Below are 4,997 nucleotides of genomic sequence, written 5' to 3' on the forward strand. Positions count from 1 at the left end.
TCTGCTCCCTGCCTTTCTCCCAGAAATGCACCTGGAGAACTGTGCTGGTCTCCTCCTTTTCCAGGTTTTCATTAATGCTGTTCCCTTTTCCAAAGGTTTATTTGGACTCACTTTGGTTCCCAACACCAAATCTCACATGAGGGCCAGGGAATAATTCCCAGGAGCTTCATCTGGAGCCGTGCCTTTGCCAGCAGCCACAGCTCTGCATTCCCAGAACTGCTGCCTGCATCCAGCATGGATTTCTCTGGAAGCACTTCCGAGGACTCTGGGCCCTCTCTGGCAGGAGTCCTTGTGCTTCCCACCATGCTGGTGCCCACCAGAGCCCTCCTTCCACCTCCAGTCCCTGATGGAGCAAAGCAGGAGCCGAAGGACCACGGAGCACTCCATGGACTCAGTTCCACCTCAGCATTGCTCGGGAGAAAAGAGGAATCTGGAAAAGGAGCTTTGCTGGCCCAGGGAGCTCCAGGACCCCTGGCAGGGGGAGCCTTGGTGGGTTTGTGCAGATGCTGAAAAAGCTAGCAGAGAAATTTTCCTAATTTTTACAGGCGCTTGTGAGAGTCTCCTTTCTCACACAAACCAGCTGAAAACAGCGTGGAGGTTTTTGTAAACCAAGACTTTATCTCACAGGTGCAAACTCGTTGTGCACAGTCTTGTTTTCCACACTGGGAAAAATATTTTGAAATGGGTGTTGTAGCATTCAGCCAATCACTGTGGGAAGTGGGTGGTCAAGCACCCAATGATGTTACACCACTCTTGTGAACAAAGCTATATAAACGAGTCTGGAATTAATTAAATAATTCCATTTTATCCTGGACTTGGGTTCTGTGTCGTTTTTCTTGCCACCCCTGCGGACAGCTGCCAGGTTTGGGGTGTGGGAGGAGCATGAGCAGGAGTGGATTGAGCCCAGGTTGGACACTGCCATCCTGCAGGAACAGCCCATCCCTCTCCCAGCTTGGTCCTGCCTTGGCTCCCTGCAGGCCCAGGGGCCTAAAACATTCAGAGACACTTTGCAGCTGGCAAAACTGATCACTGTTGATCCTTAATCCTGAATTGAGCTCCTTTCTTCTGAAACCCACCCTGCATCTGTCTTTGACTTGCTCCTTTTCCCTCAGAAACAATTAGGATTATCAGGGTAATTAATGGAAACTCCTCTGAGACTCCAAGAAACAAATGCCTGCATTTCCAGCTAAGGTTCAACTCAATTTACTCCGTATTAAATCCATTCCTCAAAGAGAAATCCAAACTAAAGCACTGGGCTCCGAGGGGATGTGGGGAGGGCTGAGAGCTGATCCCACCACTCCCTCTTTTCTGTAGGTGGAGGGAGCCATTTCATTCCCTGATGAGAAACGAGCTCTGTTACCCTGGCAATGAAGGCCCTGGGGATTCTGGTCGGTGGCAGATACGAGGCACCAGCTCTCCCCTCTCAGGGATCCAGGCACGTCGTGTTTTATCCCCTTGTTCCTCTCTGACACCAAATTTCCCCCTCAAACAAGACGTGAGCTCCACCTGCTGCAATCCCAGCTCCTGCAATTCCCTGTGCGCCCTTCCCCGGCTGCTGCAGAGCCTTCCTGCCTTTGAGGCTCCAACCAGAGCCCTTAATTTGACAAGGGCTGTGGGGGCTGATGAAGCTGGAGCCGGATTTAGCCCTTCCGGGGCTGCTGCCAGAGCCAAGCCCAGGCTGGGGGTGAGGGTCCTTTTCCAGCTGTACCTTGGAGCTGCTGAAATCCAGGGATGGGCAGCCAGGCAGGGGGTTCCTGTCTCCTGTGATCCATTGTTTCCCTGAAAGGTGAGAATCCCTGGCTGCAGCCTGTTCCCGTTCCCGTTCCCATTTTCCTGATGGTTTTTCCCTCCAGCAGCAGCAGCTGCTGCAGAGACCCCAGATCCAGGGCCACCTTCCTGCTGCCAGGGTGCCCTGGGGGGGACACAGGGGTGACCCTGGCCCAGGCAGAGACACCTCCCCTTGCTGGTACTGCACTCACCCTGGCTCTGCAGGAGAAGGTGCCTCTGCCTGCTGGGGGATGAGGGATGGTGATGGATGATGGACAGAGGACGATGGACAGTGCACGGGCTGTGCTGCCCGACGATGGCTCAGGACAGCAACAGCAGGAGCAGCTCCAACATCAAATCACAGACAAGGAGAAGTACAAAACTCTTCCCAATATGAGGGACTTCCTGCAAAGAGGATCCCAAAGATCCCCTGTGGGCCCTGGACCCTGCTGAGAGCCGGGCTGTCCCCCTGGAAGCGGTGCCCCACAGGTCACCCTGCAGCTGGCAGGGCCTGCCCTGGCACCTGCTGCTGCTGCTGCTTTGGATTGATCAGGTTTTCCAAAGAAACGCAGCACAGCTGAGGGCTGATGGCCCTGGCACAGCCCTCCTGGGGATCCCGTTCCCAAGCAGTCCCTCCACATTTGGGAAGGAATGTGCAGCCCTGTCAGCCTGGGCCGTGGCAGAGTTGGGCTGCCCAGGGATGTGGGAGCTGCCTCCCGCTGGCCAGAGGCTCCCTGGGATCCTTCCAGCTGGGTTTATTCCCTGGATTTCCCTCTGAATGGTGCTCATCGAACCCCCAATAGCACAGAAAAGGAGAAGAAGCTGGTCAATGTGAATAATAAAATGCATAATTTCTTCATTAAAGGCCCATTCTGGGCAGCTCTGCTCCACTGCTGGGGGAGCAGCTCTGCCCCTGTCCCAGGAGAGGGAATTCTACACGGGCAGGTGGTGATGGGACAAGAGGGAATGGTTTTGAACTAAAGAGGAGATTGGAGATTAGGAAGGAATCCCTCCCTGGGAGGGTGGGCAGGCCCTGGCACAGGGTGCCCAGAGCAGCTGGGGCTGCCCCTGGATCCCTGGCAGTGCCCAAGGCCAGGCTGGACATTGGGGCTTGGAGCAGCCTGGGACAGTGGGAGGTGTCCCTGCCATGGCAGGGGTGGCACTGGGTGGGATTTAAGGTCCCTTCCAGCACAACCATTCCATGACTCCTCTGAGGTGCCCTGATGCTCCTCTGAACTCCCAAGGAACTTCCCTGCTCACAAACCAGCAGGAAAATTCCCCTCCCATCCAATCCCACGGGAACTCAGCTGTTCCCAGTGCCTGCAGCTTCCCTCCCCAGGGTGTGTAAATATCCATGGGACAGGGACAATCCTTATCCCATCCTTTTTACTCCCACGTTTCAGTGGAGTGCTGCCCAGGCTCCTACAAAGCCCATTTACCTCCATCCCTCTGTCATTTTCAGACTTGGAGATAACAATTCCCAGTGCTCCCATTCCCTCTGTTCTGACTCCCAGCCGATGTTTTCTCTCCGGGGTTTTCTCCCACCAATCCAAACCCTCGCAAGTCAGTTTGCAAATATCGCTGCCAGCCCTTAATGACCTGCTAAAAATACCAGGAATGATTCATCTCCCGATCTATGGAAATGGGAATTATTTGCCCCTGGCAGCTCCTGGCCCTGGGCTGGACTGCTGGAGAAGACGAATGAGCAGATTGGGGAATATTGAAGGGATTTTTCTTGCTTCAGGGGAATGAAAACGTTTTCTATAAACCCAGGTGGGTTTTCCATGGCCATGGGGGGTCCCTGGGGTGGTCTCAGGGCTTCTCAAAGCTGCTGTCCCAAATTCGGACAGGGCTGTCCAATTTTACCACTGTAATTTTTAGGCAGAAGTATTTAAACAGCAATAATTTTAACCAGGGATATCCCAAACTGTTTTTGAGAGCCCTACAAATGCTTAATATCCTCTAATCTTTTAATAGGGGCTCTTAAACGCCCTAATAAGAAAATAAGGGCTGTTGTAATCACTTCTTTTTAATTGAAATAATCCCATTGGATTTATTAAAGTGATTTAGGGTTTAATTCCAAACCTCCCCAGCCCTGCAGGATGTTTATTGGGAAGGTTTCCCAATCCCTGCTACACAACGAGGCGCAAAGTGCCTCAAATCCTGCACTTTCCCAGCTCTCTGGGGGCAGATCAGGGCCCCAGATCCACGGGACCCCAAACGGAGCTGTAAAACTTCTGTGGGGAATTTGGGAACGAGGCGGCAGCTGCTGGCTGGAAATAAATCGACTTTCAGAAATCTGCAGCAGTTTGTGAGTGTCCTCTTAATGAAAATCCAATTATTCTCCTCAAATAACCAATTCACGCCTGGAATTTCACCGTCTCTGCAGGGGATCCCTGGCAAGGATCCATCCCGGCATTTAGGTCTGGGACTCCAGGGCTGGATGGATCAAAAAACCCACGGAGCAAGGAATTGCAGTCATCTGCCTTTTTATCAATGTTACTTTTGCAGTTGAAATCCAAGAGTGACTGGGGATGGGAGGGTTTGGGAGAAGGCGCCGAGTTTGCAGAGGGAGCTGAGGGACCGGGGGGTCTCTCCCGCAGTTCCTTCAGCCAGGAGCAATTCCAGTGAATGAAACAGGCGGGAAGAGGAGCCAAAAGCAAACATCCCTTGGAAGCCCTGTTTATTGAAATGTGCTTTTATCGCCGTGCTGAGGAAGGAGAAAGTGGCTGTGTTTAACCGCAAAGGAAAATATTTACGTAACTGCAGAACCTCCCTGTGTCTGGCTCCCAGCGCTTGGCAGGAGGTTTCCTGCAGAACCTGGCACCTTCCCTGGGCCCAGAGTGGCACTTTGGGATCTCGGTGGGCCACACACCCGCTGCGGGGCAGAGCAGCAGCACCGGCACCTCAGCCCCTCATCCCCCCTGCTCTGAGCATCCCTCTGCATCCTGGGACACAGGCACGGGGGGAACGGCACAAACCCAACGTGGAAATCGGATTCTGGCTCTTATTCCCAGCAGGATGGAGGGGGTGTCCTCGGTTGGTGAGAAGAGAGCCGTAGGGATGAGAGTGGAGGCGTGGAAGGAGCTGGTGCAGTTCAGGGCTCGTGGATTTAATGCAGGCTGCCAAGGGAAGGGAAGGAGAGGAGATGGAGAGCGGAAACTGGAAAGGCAGGTCTGGGAGTGCCGCAGCCACGGCTGCATCCCGCCGGGCGCTCCCGCGGAGAACTC

Source organism: Corvus brachyrhynchos, unplaced genomic scaffold (assembly GCF_000691975.1).
Source record: "Corvus brachyrhynchos isolate BGI_N302 unplaced genomic scaffold, ASM69197v1 scaffold720, whole genome shotgun sequence".
Lineage (NCBI taxonomy): Eukaryota > Metazoa > Chordata > Aves > Passeriformes > Corvidae > Corvus > Corvus brachyrhynchos.